Source organism: Notolepis coatsorum, assembly GCF_963971535.1.
Source record: "Notolepis coatsorum genome assembly, chromosome: 17".
Classification (NCBI taxonomy): Eukaryota; Metazoa; Chordata; class Actinopteri; order Aulopiformes; family Paralepididae; genus Notolepis; species Notolepis coatsorum.
This window is the reverse complement of record NC_140181.1, coordinates 109,401,030-109,420,104: the sequence shown is the minus strand read 5'-3', so window position 1 is coordinate 109,420,104 and position 19,075 is coordinate 109,401,030.

The window sequence follows — 19,075 nt, the reverse complement described above, 5'->3', positions numbered from 1 at the left end:
CGATCGCTCTGAGATTTTCTCGCCTCAAACCTATTGTTTCCCATATACACGAGTAATAGTGATCGCGATGGGATCACTGGGATTATTCTTCTGGCTAAGGTAAGGTATATTCTATGTCTATTTTACCGAACCTAAAACATGTTTTTGTACCGATCAGTGTCGTATTTTACCGGACCTAAAACATGCTTTTGGTAATGATCGCAGTATCGAGTTAAAACGACCCCCACCCCCCCCTTGATGATTTTGTAAAGACACATATGTATAATGGTATATACATTTGATTTAGAAGTATTTGGGGTTTCAGGCGAGCAACCCGAACGATTTGGGCATAATGCATATAACGAGTCATATCTCGTGATTTATGAAAAAATACTGGATTATTTTGGAAAGGGGAGATGTTTAGCATGGAATAGCGCACAAACTACAGTATGTAGAAATGAACTGGTTAGTCAGTCTTGGACTATAAACAATGCCTGTCAAATGAGCCATACTATTGTCTCCATAGCTATAATACAGAACACACGATGGGTCCGCAAACATCGCTAAAATGGTCAAGAGCGCTGGCGCCATTGAGTAAAGATGGGAAAAGTGGCGGTCAATGACACACTGAACCAATATATAGGGATGCACAGATCCTATATCCAACACCACTATCAGGTCTGATACTAGCTACATGTGATCAGTATCGACTACAGGTGGTCTGATCCATTACCACGTTGTCATAAAGCATCCTCCTCCACTAACATCCCAGCAGCAGTGCATGGTGGAGAGGAAGAAGGACAATGTTCCTGCCGATTCTGCTTGATGAGATGTTGGACATCAGACACAAAGATTCTAAGCACAGGGACCCCCCAAGGCTGCGTGCTGAGCCCCCTACTGTACACCCTCTTCACACACGACTGTGTGGCCTCCCAGAACAACACCAGTATCATCAAATTCGCAGATGATACTACAGTCATTGCATGAATTTCTGTCTGATGCATATATGGTCAATCTGGTTCTCTGTTTTGTGGTCCGGTGAAATCCATGTGGCTTTATGAACTCTTTTGTGCGGAAAGACGCTGCCTCCTATGACCAGGTTATGGAATGCGCAGAAGTCTGTGAATTGTTCACCATTGTTGTTCATTTCCCCTAGACCATGTTTGCCCATTATTTGCTCTTTTCCTGTGTTGTCTTGTCCTATTTTTGTGTAATCTGTGAAGAGGAGGTTCCCCCTGAGCAGCAGGAGAGGAGCCCCAGTCTGGTCCAGGAGGAGCCAGAGCGCCTACAGATTAAAGAGGAACAGGAGGAACTCTGGATCAGTCAGGAGGGAGAGGAGCTTCCTGTCTCTGTGAAGAGTGAACATGATGAAGAGAAACCTCAGTCCTCACAGCTCAGCCAAACCCAGGACACAGAGCCCCTCCAGATTAAAGAGGAACAGGAGGAACTGTGTCAAGATCTAGAGGAGGCTGATGGCTCCAAGATGACCTTACAACCTATGAAATGTGAAAATGAAGGTGAGAACACTCTGTCCTCACAACTCAGCCCAAACCGGGACCCAGAGCAGATTAAAGATGAACTAGAACAAGGGCTGGAAGAAGCTGATCTCTCCAAGATCACAGTAGACCCAGTGAAATGGGAAGATATGGCTGTAAACATATAGTTTTTGATTTGCCTTCTTGACTAAGCTATTGATGTGATGTTTGTAAGTGAGGCGTGTGTGTCAAGAGTTACTCCAAGGTATTTATTACTAGTGCCTGTTGTCTTTAACTGTAGTGCAGTGTTAATTTTGTTGTCTAAAATGGTGATGAAAGATGTTCGTCAACAAAGGTTTTTTTCATGACGACGAGACGTGACGTCACGTTATTGAAGACCATGTCACGTCACGCTAACGAGACTAAATAGTTTATTAAATATCGCTGACCACAACTGAGGACACAAAAATGTAATTTACAAAAACTAGGACGAAATTTCTCTTCATGCATGTTGATATTGTTGACTAAAACAAGACGAGACAAAATAATTATAACTTTTCTTAATGCCATCGTCCCGACAGAACAGTGTGACGGCTGACGGGAGGTCTGTGTTATTAGCATTAGGTGAAGAGCTATTTGAAAAGCTAGTTTTAGCTTAACGTTACCTTGGCTAAAGTTGGGACTATTCATAATCCAGCTGCAGACCAAAAGCCACTGGCTTGGACAACATTTCTGCAAAGTTTTTAAGAGATGGGGCACAGGAAATAGCTCCCTGTGTTGCACATCTTATTAACCTCTCCCTGGAGCAAGGCATTGTACCAAGTGGTACTAAACATGCAAAGATGATTCCCTTGTATAAAAAAAGGAATAGCTCTGAGCCTGGTAATTACAGGCCAGTATCCATTTTGAGTGTCACGTCCAAGATTTTAGAAAGAGTGGTGCACGAGCAGATATCAGAATATGTTAGCAAGGACAATCTTCTATATGAATTTCAATATATGGAAGTCATATTCTACAGACTCATGTTCCTTTATCTGACTGATTGTATTAGAAAGGAGATGGATGAAGGGAAACTGTGTGGAATGGTCTTACTTGATCTTCAGAAAGCCTTCGACACAGTAAATCATGGTCTACTGCTTAATAAACTGAAAGCTCTGGGACTGAATGATACAGCTGTAAAGTGGATTGCCTCATATCTGACAGACAGGGACCAGAGGGTAGAGGTCAATGGTTTTTTGTCGAATGCCAAACCAATAGTTTGTGGGGTGCCGCAAGGAAGTGTTTTAGGACCATTGCTATTTTTATTGTACATAAATGATATGAGACAAGCATGTTCTTGTAATTTATTCTTATTTGCAGATGATTCAGCTTTGCTCATCTCCCATAAGGATCCGAGTACACTCCAAAGAAGGCTAGGAGAGGAACTCTCTAAGGTCAGGAATTGGCTGTCTGACAATAGGCTCTCACTTCACTTAGGCAAAACAGAGTCTATTTTGTTCGGATCTAAGCCCAGATTAAAAAAGGCTCCTGAACTCAAGGTAGAATTAGGGTCTGAGGTTATAGCAGCAAGAACGGCAGTGAAGTACCTGGGCTGTATGCTGGATGACAGTCTGGGGGGGGAGGGAATGGCCTTACAGGTGCTGGGTAAGGTAAATGCCCGCACCAGGTTTTTGGCTAGAAAGGCCAATCTTCTTGACAGGGAAAGCCTTAGACTACTAGCCAACAGCCTGGTGCAGTGTCATTTTGATTATACTAGTGTAGCCTGGTTTGAGGGACTGTCAGCTTCATTAAAGAAGAAACTACAGGTGTCACAGAATAAGCTGATCAGGGTTGTGATGGGCCTAGGACCTCGTGATCATGTTGGGAGGAGACATTTTCAGGAGCTCAACTGGCTACCAGTTGAGGCCAGAGTAGCCCAGCTTAGGCTCAACATGGTACACAAAATAATAAATAACAGGGCCCCCAAATATTTTAGTAACTATTTTCCTAGTGTTAGTGAATCACACAGCCACAGAACGAGATCTAGCATAGCAAACCTGCATCCTCCAAGGTGTAGAACAAAGATGGGACAGTGCTCATTTGCTCACAAAGGAATGAGTTGCCTTTGACCACCAACAGCTCATGAACCTGTATAGTTTCAAGGTGAACGTTAGGAAATGGCTCCTAGAAAATTTAAAATCACAACAGAGCCTCTGCTACCTAAACGGAGCCTTCTGGAAGCAAGTGCAACAACATATAATGTCTGTGTGGAACCAATGTGCCAACAACCTTTCCGTGGGTGAAGCATAGTTGAGCATAGAACTTTTAATGATACCAATTGTTGGTGACAGGTATACACAACTCGGGTTGTTAGGGTCACGTCATTCACAAATGGGTCACGTGGTGTCGTAGTAGTAAAGTCAGCTGTTCACCGGCGGGTTGCTGGAACAGTAATGATGAGGGAGTGAACGGGGAAGTCACACTTTGCTGACCGCACGCACGCTAGACTATGATAAATCAAACCGTGACTCACTCTATTTTTGATACTATATTATGAACTGTTTTTAACTCCAATAAACTAACCACAGTATCCTGGATCCGTGATTATGTGGCGAGCGGCGCGTCTGGCAGGTACCATTATTTCCCCGTGTTAGTCTCTCGGTGACTGCAGTATGTTTGGACAGTCGCCATACATTTGTCAGCAAACGCGACACTGAACGAAGGATTGGATCCACGAAAGGTCCCGATAAGTCAGACATTATTGGACGAGGAGCAAAGGAGCAACGCGTGCATGTAAACAATGGAATGATCGCACGCACGCACAAAGGACCGGACCGAGCCAGCATAAGTCAACGGATTTGCGGTAATGTAACCCGACCCGTTGCGCAGTGTGGACCCATGTTGGTTCGTTTGGAACTATTTTGAGCTGGTTCTACCGCTGAGTGGAAAACTGTTATTATGCTGAACACGCTGTGGATGTGTGTGCGCGGCCCACCGGGCAAAACTTCTATCATGTGTGTGTGACAACAAACAATTAACGTGCGCTCAGGGAGCGAAATTAACTTTTTGACTCACCGGCCAGTGGCGGGTAGATGGGAAGAATCTACCCGCCAAGCATATTTCTTACCTGCCAATTTTTTTTGATTAAAAAAATATATATATATATATTTTATATAAAAAAAAATTTTTAAATAAAATATATAATCATACTTGTAGTTGTATTATCTGTGAGACATCGCCACCACGCAATAAGTCAAAATGCTCACTATCTGCAAACAGCTCCACTGTCTGTGTGTACTCTAGTAGCCTCCAGCTCCAAAAAGGATTATCCTGTGCTGCAGCGGGACCCTATACTAATACTCTACATTCAGCATGCAAGGATTCTCCGGCGCTGCAGCTGGACCCTATTGGTATAATGTTAGGGTTCTTTGGTCAAATCACATTCAACATGCCCTCAGCTACAATACGCATTGAATCAATGTTATAAGACATTGATATCAGGAGCTATCTGTAGCTACTGCTAGCCCGCTAGGTAACGTTAAGACAATTTAGTTTACTGGGACATATAGATCTAACGTGAGCTAGCTAACGTGAGCTAGCTAACGTGAGCTAGCTAACGTGAGCTAGCTAACGAGGGAACGGAGGTATTATGCACTCGAGTCGACTATTGCTGGAGCATTTGTTGATATCAGTAGCTAGCCAGCTAGATACCGTTAGACAATGCCTCGTCATGTATTAAACTAAAAGTGAATAGTTGTCATTGTTTAAACAGTAACGGTAGCTCATGGAGGTCCGGTCTAGACTAGAGCAGACTGCCTCTGTGTTGATAGGAGCAGAAGCCAATAGTATCCCGCTGCAGGGCTGGGCGGATATGACTCGTTGCCACGGTTTCTTTCAAAATAAGAGTATCATACGAACTGAATGCTGCTAACTGCCGGAGCCATCGATATTATGACTGGAACTGCGCTTGGAGCGGAAATGAGACCCGCACAGATTTTCAAAATAAGAGTATCGTTATGAACTACACGTCTACACGCCACACGGCGGGCAGACCCCCCAGTGGCAAGCGCCAAAGGTAAAAACTGAGCGCCCCTAGCGGGCGGCGGGCTTTAATTTCGCCCCCTGCGTGCGCTGCACTCTTGCTGATATATGTGGTGGGTTTTGCAAATGCATTGAATATTGGAATTGGATTCTCATAACTTGTGATAACTTTCTTGTGCATTCAAAATGAGTGGTTCAAATGTTGGGAAACAGGACAAAGAAAAGAGAAAAATAACTCTCACTGCAAAAGCTCTTGCAAATAAAGTCGAATCACTCCAAAAGAAATGCAAAGGGAAAGTGGAGGAAATAAAACGTCTGATAACCTCTGTCAAAGAGCTCATGAAAAATGAGCAAAATGTTGCACTGGTTAAAGCACAACTTGACGTTTTGATGCAAGTGTCTGACAATGCTAATGAACTTCATAACTGTTTGTTGCCTCTTATTCCACACGATGAACAAGAACAACAAAATGACTGGTTCTCAAAGGTCAATAAACATAAAGATGGATTCATTGAAGATGTTAATGCCTGGTTTTCAGTAACCAGAGGAAACAAACCTCAGTTAGAGGCTCATAACAGGCCTACTGAAATGCAGCAGCATGAGGTTGCAGAGGAGGAAAATGGAGAACATGGGAGTGTGGGAAATGTGGAAGTGACGGGGCCTCAGTCACACAGTATTCGTTATGCTCAAGAGGATGTTCAACCAGGGGACAGCAGATCCAACCATAGTAGCAAGAATTATGGTTCAAGATCTATTAGATCAAAGGTTTCCTCGAATGCATCTACACGTCTCAGAGCCGAGGCCGACATGGCTTAATGGCCTTAATGGCTCGGCAAAAGTTGCTTGAACAAAAGCATGCTCTTGAAGACCAGGAAGCTCAAATAAAGAAACAAGCAGACATAGCAAGGCATGCTCTACAGGACCAGGAAGCTCACATAAAGAAACAAAAGGAACAACTTCAGCTTGAAGCGGACATAGCCGCATCGGCAGCAAGGCTGAATGTTCTGAGAACCTCTGGGTCAGGGGTGTGGAGTGCTGCTTCTCGTAAATCGGATGGAATGGAATCCTACTTTGAAAATGGCCTCAACATTAATGCAGAGACATTTGTATCACACAAGGATGGAAGAGGACAACCTGCATACCAGCGTTTCCGTTAGCCGGTAATTACCGGTATTTGACCGGCAAAATATGTTGAAGTCCGAATATTTAAATCTCTCCGGTCATAATGTCCGGTGAAAATAATTTCTCTAAGCACAATTTTATTATTTGAATTGTATTAAAATAGGCTCAAATTAAATAGCCTATGCGATGAACGAAACAATCATTACATGTTGCTTCACTCTGATAAAGCGCGGATGGCGCCGCTCGGATGTGAATCTTTTTTTCTTTCTTTTTTTGAGCCTGTCTGGCCACCATAACGACAAACAGGTATACGAGCGAGAGAGAGAGATGGCCAAAACAAGCTAAGCAGAGCTTAACAAATATTTCATGAAACCAAGCACAAGCAGGTCTAATAATAATGACAACGAAGATGAGTCTTCTGAACTTGAAGTCACAGAGACCGCTGATGCCGTGGTGAAAGAAAACAGAAACAGAAATGTTGAGCGTTCAGGCCCGAGTGGAAAGTTTAATTCTCCTGGCTGAGGTGCGACATTATATCCACATTTTCCAATTCACTGATCCAGCCAGGGTTACCACAGTTCATTCTGGAACCTCAGATCCCCGCTGATCATGGAGTTCTACAGTATCGCGTTGGATCCATACACGTATCGATTTTTTCGAATGGTGATCAGGAATTGGAATATACCAGTTGGATACCATCTGATGTCAGGTAAGGACTCTATGTTATCAGTGTTAGGATAATCAGACTAAGTTTGATGAAGTTATAAGCTGTTTTGTGAAATGTCTTCTTTCGGTTTCACTGTAAAAGTCAGAGAGGAAATCAACGGGGCGATTATCCGCGCGCGGCCGTAATGTGCTTGCGTGCACGTATAATATTGATCATCTAACGTTTATTTGAAAACGATTCATAAAAAGGCAGACGAATATCAACGTTGTGGAATATTCCACTAAAAGACTATTTTCATAGAATGCTCCAGAATGAGCTGTTTTTTATCTGAAAACGGGGGCTTTTCTAACTGCTCTGAAACGGAAACGACGCGATAAACAGCCTTGACAGCACTGACTGGAAAATAGTCTTTGATAATGCGATGGGCAGATTAGACACATAGCCATAATTTAAAACATAGATTAGGCGATATTAACGTTAACATTGGCGCCGATGGTGGCATTCAGCCGGTAAAAAGGAAAACCAGGCTGACCGGAATTTCTCGAATATGTCCGGGGATAGAAATCTTGCAGGACACCCAGCCGGCACGAATATGTTCTAACGGAAACGCTGCTGCATACGTTGGAGGCACACGGCCAAAGCAAAGGCAATCTGACGGAGCCAAATACCTCCAGAAGCCCTCAGCACTCACAGACTATGATCTCAAACGCTACAGAGTACCCAGCGCTCACACCGAGACAGAGCAAGGCCCCAAAGACTACATGGCCTCCATTGTCTTTGTATAGAGACATACAACCTGTTTCCAGGAACAACAGCAGTGAACAAAACAACATAATGTCTATTATGCAAAAACAAAACGACATCACTTCCATGTTGGTGCATCAGCAATGCATTGCTTCACTGCCTAAAAGAGACATCCAACCATTTGAAGGTGACCCTCTGCAGTACCATGGCTTTATACAGTCCTTTGAACAGACTATAGAAAGGACTGACAATGCTGTGGATTGCCTGCACTATTTGGAGCAATACACCAGGGGGCAGCCTAAACAACTAGTCAGCAGTTGTCAACATATGACTGATGGCACTGGGAATGCTACGGCGAAGGCTTTACTCCAGGAACACTTTGGAAACGAGCACGTCATAGCATCCGCTTACATGGACAAAATCTTTGCACGGCCAGCTATTAAGTCGGAGGATGGGAAAGCCTTACAAGCATACAGCCTATTCTTGTGCGGATGCTGCAATGCCATGAAAGACATACATAACCTATGTGACCTAAATACATCTGCAAACATGCTTGCTGTTATCAAGAAGTTGCCCTACAAGCTGAGGGACAAATGGCGAACAGAAGCATGTAACATCCAGGAAAGACATCGCAAACGTGCTATGTTTACTGATATTGTGACTTTTATTGAGCGGGAAGCGAGAATCGCTACAGACCCTGTATTTGGAGACATACAAGACGCTCCAATGACGGGGGCTTTCAAGGAAAGTGGCAGAGCTAGACCTGTGCCTCGTCTTCAGGCTAGAGGGAGTAGTTTTGCCACAACGTTCTCCACAATTGAAAGAGATGCTCATTGGGAAAACAGAGTTAAGGATGGATATGAGGAGACTTGCCTTTTCTGCAAAGAGGGTGGACACACACTGGAGTCATGTACTCTATTGGAGAGGAGAGCTCACAGCGAGAAGATGGAGTTCCTGAAGGAGAATATAGTTTGCTTTGGATGCTTGTGCACTGGGCACATCAGCAGAGAGTGCAGGGAACGTGTTTTGCAGGACATGTGGCTCACAACACCCCAGCTTGCTTCACATTCACTCTAAGGAGAATGGAGATGCAGAGAAAGGCAGGAGCAACTCAGACAGAGCAGTGGACAGAACTCTAGTGGAGATCCATACCGGTGGCCTTACTGGGGCCGGTGATCAAGATTGCAAGCTTGCCATCGTACCAGTTAAGGTTAAATCAAGCACAGGTCAAAGGTCAGTGGAAACCTATGCCTTTCTAGACCCAGGGAGCTCAGCGTCCTTCTGCACAATGGGTCTGATGGATAAACTAGGACTATCTGGGAGTAAAACAAGGATCCTTCTACATACCATGGGCCAAGAAAAGGTGGTTGACAGTTGCACTACATCTGACTTGGAAGTCGCTGGATTGGACAGTGACCGATACTGTAAAATACCAAAAATCTTTGCACAACATCAAATGCCTGTCAATCGAAGTAACATCCCACAACAGCAAGATCTGGAAAAATGGCCTCATCTGAAGCATGTTTATCTGCCAGATAGATGCAGACGTGGAAATGTTGATTGGTCTGAACATTCCCAGAGCCTTAGAACCACTGGAAGTCATCCGAAGTGTGAATGGAGGGCCATATGCAGTCAATACGATGCTTGGATGGACTGTAAATGGACCAGTTGGAGGAGACGACAGTGTCATGGCAGCGTTCGGAGCTAGTTCTGAAAGCTCGAGCAGCACCAATAAGATGGAGTATAAACGTAAAGTTCATCGGGAGGTGGTCGACGAGGCCAAGCAGGAGTTAAAGATACAGAGAGGAGAGAACACATGGCTCCTCCCAGAGCTCGACCAACGTCTTCATCAGATACAGCAGGAGACCATCTTCAAGACCAAGAAGAAGAAAAGGTAAAAAAATATCAAAAAGGAGAAGAAGAGACAAGAGGAGGAGAAAGCCAAAGCAGAGGCCATCCGACAGGCTGGTCTGCATAAGCTGGAGTTGAACCCATACTGGAAAGATGGAGGGAGTGGTCTTCCCCCAGTGCATAAGACTGGTACTGCAGCACATAAAGCCTCAGTAGAGAATGATGGAGGTGTTGGTTGGTTGAGGAAGAGTTTGAAGAGGATGAAGGAGCAGGTGGAGAGAGAACAACGCAGCCTCAGTGACGTGGTGTCTCAGAGATATGGATCCATGGAAAAGTTTCAGAATCGACTTGCAGTTTAGTATATAACCACTTGCATTAACATAATACTTAACAGATGATATAGACCATAGGTGTCAAACTCATGGCCCGCGGGCCAAATGTGGCCCGCCACGTCATTTGATGTGGCCCCCCAAGAGTTCTATCCCCAGGCCATCAGGCTGCTAAACGAACAATAAACACTATGCAACAACCATCAAATGCACACAGCACACACCCACACTCACTTAAACAAACAACACACTGCAGCACCCACTCTCCACACTTTAGATCACACAAACACACTTTATATTTATTGATAAAGGATTTGCACTACAACTAGTACACCTACTGTAAATTGTACCTAAATTGACCTTTCTCAAAGCCACGCCCCCCTTGGTTACTGTTGCTACTTCCGACAAGCTAAGAGCCAGAATGCGGCACAATACCGGATATGTTCAACAGGTGTTGACATCATGGAGGTTCTCCGTAACATATCAGTCGCCTTAACAGACTCATTTTGGAGCAATAACGCCGCAATATCTAGTGTTTGTCAATTTGAAACGCCACTATGAAACAAAAGTTAGTTTTTCCTCAAAATGCAGTGCTAAGAACCACAAAAATAAATGGAATGAAATCATCATATCAAGGTGCAAGCAGAATTATTGTTAAATCTATGTCACAACAAGAAAAATTCTTGGCTAAACACAAGAAGCCAGTCTCTGATGCATACATATTATATTTTATTTCATTGAAGTTTATTTCAAATATGCAACTTAACAAACAAACATCAAGTACATATATAGCCTTAAGCCGTTCTAATAATAAATGTATAAGCCGTTCTAATAATAAATGTATATAACAAATTTCAAATAACAAAGAACCAACAAAGTTAAACAAAATCTTTTTTCCTGTCCATTTCCATAACGCTGTGTATTTTGTCACCTATCTCAACAGGTGAAAACATTTCTTACTGCAGGCTCATCTTTATCTCAATAAGTGTAACTAAAATGTGTAAATTATACTTCCAATTCGAATCGATGCCATCATGTCAATGTTAAGTTTTCCAATTTTCTCTCTGAATGTAACATCCATAACGCTGGGGGCGCTTATTGCTTATTGACAGCGGAAGAGTGCGCCCGAGTGCTTCCGCGTTTTCCCTGATTGGCTGCGACACGCCCCGTGGCAGGCGCGGCAGCCGCAGAGCGGAGCGGCAGAGCTTGCGGCATTATGTAGGCGTAATCGCAGATGATTTTCATTCGAAGCTTAGCTCACCTGGCAGCGCTGCGGTCCTGCGGTCCGTTGGTTACAAGTTCGAATCCCTTCAATTTTTTTTTTTTTTTTTTTAACATGTATTCTTTCGCCGGTTAAGGTTAGGCATGGTTAAGGTTAAGGTTAGAGTTTGTCTTAGAGAATGGCAATAGACAGCCTATTTCCGCACTGCCGCTCTCTCGCGGTCACATGGTCACATTGTCACATTCTTGCACTCTTCCGCTGTCAATAAGCTACACGCCGCTGGGGCGGCAGAATTTATACAGTCCGGTGCCCTCACTGTTTGAGAATGTGTGGCTGGAAGTTTGAGAGCACGCTCACCACATACCAGATCTGACTTATATTACCCAACCTAGTATTGGGAATTCGGTCTGACACCATTTTGAATTTCTTTATCTTAGCGATGGCCCTTTCATGAACGCGGTGCTTTGCGATGCGCTTAGTTGTGAGCACATCTCCAGATGGCATTTGCCTCTTAGACCTCGCAAAGGGTGGCAGGTTTAACTGCAGTCCGATAGACTTGATATCGCCGTCTATCAAAAATCCCTTATCGGCCATTAGGCCATCACCTCTTTGCAGATGGCCAATTTCTATCAGTTTCTCCAGTAGTGGGATGAGACCACTCTCTCTGACTATCTCCTTGTCAGACATAGAGCCTGTGAAAAGTGCAGAAGAGAAAATCACAGCACCACGGGGGTCACAGGCAACTAACGATTTAAGAGTGTTTGTGCTTTTGTAACTGGAATAGCTCTGACTTTGCAACACCAGTGAGGTAGGCCGTTCCATTTTTAGTTCAGTGCAATCCAATATTGCAAATGTTGATGGATAATCCGTTTTGTAGGTGTCTGGCATATTTGCCATAATGACATCTCTGTGAGGCCAAATTGGTATTGCACCCAAAACATCGAACATATAATGAATCCAGGAGTTGAAAAGATTACTTGCACTTTGCACGGTTATGCTGAATCTAAAGGCAAGGTTTTTCAAGTCTTCATTGTTGCGTAGTTTCATTAAAACAAATAACAGCTGGCTACGCAGGGGCATTTCAACAACTTGCCAATCATTCCGCTGGTATTTTAAGGGGACATTTATTTGAGTGGCACATGGATCACTTGGAATGCCAAATATTGTGCACAGGTGGTTGAAGCGTTCATATGTGAACCCAGTACTGTATGCTAACATTTGGCGGATGTCACTGTTTTGGAGAAGTTCCGGTGTGAGAGTTCCTTTTCTAAATGTGCCATTGTCTGCTTTCAGCCTTTCTACCTCCGTTTCCTTTAAAGCAAGCATCTCTTTCAGGTTACCATTTTCTGTGGACTGCTCTTCTTCTGGTCCCCCTTCCAGTTGACCTTGTTCAGAAAGGAGGGGTGGCACCACCGTCTCTGAAAAAGACAAATATTTACATGTTAATAGCATTTTGATCCCATCTTTTCTTTTTTACAGCTTCCCCTATTAAACAAGGGAGCCCCTTCTGCTGAAGCGCCGCCTGTCAGTCAACCAGATGACTTCCCTGGGTTTCCTCTACCATCCCAGCCGACAACTCTATGCACAATCTTGGATGAAAATGGCACGCGTAGTTACAACAGAGTGGCCATTTCCCTAACCGAATCTATAGCCCTAGAATGTGACACCAGAGAACAAAACACAAACAACCTGTGGTTTACTGCACGATCTGATTGGTTAACATCAAGCACCTTTAAAAGAATCTGCTCCAGGAGAGCAGACCATGAAACACTTGCTGTAAGCCTCAAGTACAAAGGATCAGTACAAACCAAGGCCATGAAAAGGGGTACAGAACTAGAGCCCATAGCAGCAACGCAATACACAAAGCTAACAGGAAACCAAGTGTATCCATGTGGTTTTGTTGTGAATCCGCAGGCACCACACCTCGGTACATCACCTGACCGTAAGGTCTTAGAAACAGGAGAGAGTCCAAGCTATGGGCTTTTAGAAATTAAGTGTCCATCCAAGGAAAGCTTCACTGAGTGTGCTTACCTCTTAAAGCAGGCAGATGGCAGCTACAAGCTAAAAGAGTGTCACGAGTATCACTATCAGATAACAGGGCAGCTCGGGCTCACTGGTATGTCATGGTGTGATTTCTATGTTCACTGTGCAGCAGACTACCACCTACAAAGAATACACTTTAATGTAGCTAAATGGGAGCAGATGAAGAGCAAGCTTGATGCTTTTTACTTAGATTTTTACAATCCAGCATAAAATCAGAGGTATATAGTGAAGAATAAAATGTTTTGAATTGACCATTTATTTCCAATGGGTCCGTATAGATCTCTCCAGTGGCAGAGTTAATTTGCGTGATCAAGTTCTGAGCGGTGCAGTGTTTTTGCTGTAGTGCCAGCACTTTACTATAGGTTTGTCACCAAATTCAAAAAAGGACTGGCGTGATTTGAGTAGAAGCTGGTGGAAAGGAGGTTAAATTCCGTCTGTAGAGTCACTCTTTCATTATAAAGTGATGGTGTCGGAGAGACTGAATATGAATAATCCAATTTAATAATTTGGTCTGAAAGTTCAACGCGTCTGCTGTTCCGCAGTTTATTACGTCGAGCACAGTTCGAAATAATTTCTCCACGGAGAAAAGCTTTAAGAGCTTCCCAAATGATGGACATGGCATTGATGAAATGCGTGTCACCAAAATTGGAAACATATACGTTGACTAGGACTACCTTTGTGGAATAGAGAGTTCCTGAAACTATAACGAATCTGCCATTAGGGTCAGAGATCACATCAGATGGAGTAAATGGTGTGTTTTTGTTAATCAGAATGGCTGTTCCTCTGGATTTCTTTTTTAAAACTAGACTAGTTCATAGTCTAGAATTATTCTGCACTAAACGAATTTGATATTTTATTATTTATGACTGAATGTAACTGTACTTGTGAAGCTAGTCAAGCTACCTGTTACTGCACCTTTGTTATTGCACTATTCTGCACATCTCATTTGTTTTAGTTTATTAGTTTATTTATTTTGTGGTGCACCACTGATAAGCTTTATTTTGATTTAGTTTTGAATTTTGATCCAATGCTGCAATAAGTGAAAAAAAGAAGCTATATATCCATGTTGGATATAATGGATTGTTGGATACTGTTAAATAATAATAAAAAAAAAAAACTTAACCCTTGTGCTGTCCTAGTCGCTTTTTCTACTTTTTTGAAATATTTTGAGTGTGTGTGTGAGCACAGCGGTGTCTGTGTTTATTATTATTTCATGAAATTGGGTAAATATCTTAATTTTACATATATGTTCATTGTGTGAAAAGCTTAGAACATGAAACACTCTAGAAATAGTAGAGACAGATTTAGTGCCTTCTTCACCCCTAGTTACTATTTCTACTCTCATCCACTCCAACGTTAAAACGGCATTTTTAAGCATTTTTAAATCTGCTCTTATTCGTTCAATTCTCTATATATCTTGCCATGCTTTGAATATTCCACGAGACAAGGACCCTGCAATTGCTGGGATGTGCTGTTACCGATGTAAAACTCATGGTGGCGTCATTGCTCCACAGATAACTTTGCCACAAGTCAGGGGAGGTGAGATAGACTGTGGCGGGCTGATAGTGATTGAAACTCGGCACACAGGTTTTGTGGTGGGGGGGGGGGGGGGGCGGCGAGTGGATTTTCAAGACAGAACCAGAGGCGACCGGACCGCGCAGTCTGCAGCGCGCCACACGCCGAAAAACAGGACCCCCATAGGCGGCACGCGCCAACGAGGAAGTGTACTGCGCGGATCACCTCTGGTCCTTGTTTCACCAGCGAGCCGAGCCGAATATTCTGGCCGGGGCAGTACATCGAGCGCCCGGAGGATAATGCAGGTCAGTGGCCCACTTGGTAAAGTTTCGCCTCAACGCCGTTTGTGGTCGAACTAATGAGCGAATCTTTAATATTTTTTTTGATTTATTCATATTCAGAGGTAATTCGTCGAGATATTCCTAATTGGTATTTATCAAAAATAAATATTAGAAATATGGTCAAACAACATTTCGAACCGCTGAGCGCTTCGTAACGTTCGCATCAACGCCGTTTGTGGTCGAACTAATGAGCGAATCTTTAATATTTTTTTTGATTCGTATTCAGGGGTAATTCGTCGAGATATTCCTAATTGGTATTTATCAAAAATAAATATTAGAAATATGGTCAAAAACAACATGTAGTCGTTTCTTTTGAACCGCAATTCGCAGTTGCCCACTTGGTAAAGTTTCGCCTCAACTGCGTTTGTGGTCGAACTAATGAGCGAATCTTTAATATTCTTTTTGATTCATATTCAGAGGTAATTCGTCGAGATATTCCTAATTGGTCTTTATCAAAAATAAATATTAGAAATATGGTCAAAACAAACATTCATCCGTCTTTTTCGATGAAAAACTCCGTTGTGGTGGGGGGGGGGGGTGACTCGGGAAGCGAGTGAATTTTCAAGACAGAACCTTCGCCTCAACGCCGTTTGTGGTCGAACTAATGAGCGAATCTTTAATAATTTTTTTGATTCGTATTCAGGGGTAATTCGTCGAGATATTCCTAATTGGTATTTATCAAAAATAAATATTAGAAATATGGTCAAAAACAACATGTAGTCGTTTCTTTTGAACCGCAATTCGCAGTTGCCCACTTGGTAAAGTTTCGCCTCAACTGCGTTTGTGGTCGAACTAATGAGCGAATCTTTAATATTTTTTTTGATTCCTATTCAGAGGTAATTCGTCGAGATATTCCTAATTGGTCTTTATCAAAAATAAATATTAGAAATATGGTCAAAACAAACAAGTATCCGTCTTTTTCGATGAAAAGACATATTTTTTCAATAAAAACTGACGTGGTATCAAACAAACACTAATTTAAGTGGTTAAAATTCAAAAATATGTGTAATTTTTTACAGATATCTTGAGAATAGGCTATGAATGTTAAACATGGGTAAAAAAAAAATTTAAAAATAGTAAAGTTAAAATTATATGGCTTTAAACATGATGTATCTTTTCCTCTCCCTAAGCCCAGTGAGCTCCCTCATCGTTAGGACAGCACAAGGGTTGGGGTCAACTTGATTGCATTTTTTTCTTTTCTTTTTTCTTACTGCATTGCCAAAAGATCGGATCGGGAAAAGTTATTGCACACTCGATGCAGGCATTATGTTAATTTAGTTGTTTTCTCCCCACGTAGCTTTATGACACCTTTAATTTATTACTTGCTAAATTGCTGCTTAAGCAAACAGGGCATGAAAAACACATACGCTTCTCATTCACTCTGTATTGTATATATGTATACAACAACTTGAAACTTGAAAATCATTACTCACCATTGAAAATCACACACAGAGTCTCTTCTGGGGTTTCATCAATGGTCCTGGAGGTGGATGCCTCTTGCAACGTTTTCATGAGTCTGTACAACCATAATTTGTGTTATTTTGGGATAAAACAATACAATCACAAGAGGCATTAAATGTTGTAGTTTGTCTAAAGTTAACTACCGTTTCCTTGGTGACTTTCTGCATCCACCTTGTTGTTCCTTTGTGGGGGTTGGGTTGGCCACTTGTGCAACAGGATTAGGGAAGTCGGCAGTAGGCTTTCCATGCACAAAATGCTACAAAGCAAAATATAAATGAGTGATTGCCTGTTGGCTTTCTTGTTTGTACTTTGACCACAGGTAGACTAATACAGGGGCTCAGCTGTTCAGGCATTATTATGCATCAAGTGATATACATGGTCAACACGACCTAGAAGCACACAGCTTACAGTTGTAGTCGTGTGATTTTAGCTAACGTTAGTACCCAAGTTAGCCAGGTGAACACAAGGCCAACCTTACCTAGATAACGTTAGTACCCAAGTTAGCCAGGTGAACACAAGGCCAACCTTACCTAGATAACGTTAGTACCCAAGTTAGCCAGATGAACACAAGGCCAACCTTACCTAGATAACGTTAGTACCCAAGTTAGCCAGATGAACACAAGGCCAACCTTACCTAGATAACGTTAGTACCCAAGTTAGCCAGGTGAACACAAGGCCAACCTTACCTAGATAACGTTAGTACCCAAGTTAGCCAGATGAACACAAGGCCAACCTTACCTAGATAACGTTAGTACCCAAGTTAGCCAGGTGAACACAAGGCCAACCGTACCTAGATAACGTTAGTACCCAAGTTAGCCAGGTGAACACAAGGCCAACCTTACCTAGATAACGTTAGTACCCAAGTTAGCCAGGTGAACACAAGGCCAACCTTACCTAGATAACGTTAATACCCAAGACAGCAGAGTCAGACAGGTGTGTGATGACGTCACGTGACTGAGAGGAATGGCGTGCTGAGTGCTCTGCACAGCTCTGTCCTTAGAATATAGTATTTTGCTTCTAAATGATCATCTATTTAAACTGAAGAACTGGATTATTTTGTTCAAACATAGTTGCCTGTCTGCATGTCTATTTCTGGCTCTTGCCGAGAAACCCGAACCCAGACAAAGAAAGGTGAACGGCGTGCAGCAATCAAACAAATCATGTCAAGCGAGGACACACCTGCCTGGGCGCAGCTACTCCTAACGGAGGTGAGCGACCTTAAATTATCGGTTGAAAGAAGACTGGATGAACTTGGCAATTCAATGAAAGACCTAAAAAAAGAGACACGGGCTATTCTGAACAGAGTCTCTAATGCAGAAGGAAGAATCGGAGATCTAGAAGACCAGTGTGCGGCCAATAGAAAAACCCTGCAGGTCCAAGCCAAAGAACTGAACACGCTACAAACAAAGTTTAGTAACTTGGAAGCACAAAATCGGAGAAATAATCTGATCTTTGTTGGCCTGGCAGAAGGACTGGAGACGGGCAACCCAGACAAGATGATGGCCGACATATTAAAATATATTCTGGATGGTAAAGACGACGAGCCAACACCAGAAATTGAAAGTCAGCACCGTAGCCCACGTCCCCGCCCGGCTCCAGGTGAGCCACCGCGGCCGTATCTGGTGCGCATACGGAGATGGAGCGACAGACAGAGGATCCTCCAGGCCGTGGCGATGAAAAGGCAACTATCCTGGCTAGGACAACCACTGAGAGTCTTCCAGGATCTACCAACGGAGATTAAAAAAAAGCGCGCAGAATATGATGACATCAGAGCGAAACTCCGCAAAGAAACGTCCCTGCGCTATGGAATACTTTACCCAGCGAGGCTCGTTATCACCATTGATGAGGTGAAATATATCTACAACAACGCATCGGAGGCTGTTGAAGATTTGAAGAAACGATTACCCAAGATCTTTGGTTGACATGAGAGTGAGATGACCAGAGGCATAACTGCACCAGCGTCACTGTAAGCCCCCCTGCTTTATTTTTTATTTTTTCTTCTATACCTTCATTCATTATGCTTTACGGCTGGGAGTGGGACTGATGGAATTATTGAGATATTATTTATGTTACACAATGAACAAGTGGAAAATGAACTAATCACACTCTCTCCCTCATAAACATAACGCTGGTGCCCGCATCGCGTATTTTTATTTTTTATTTGCGCAAGTTGATTGAACTTTGAGAGAACGGAGCTGTGTAGGATGCAGCACGGCCGCGCCTGCTCTGCTCGCGGACAAGGGATGGACATTAAGTCTATCTCTGTTTTGTTTACTGTTTTTCCTTTGCCTAATGGCTTACTTTAT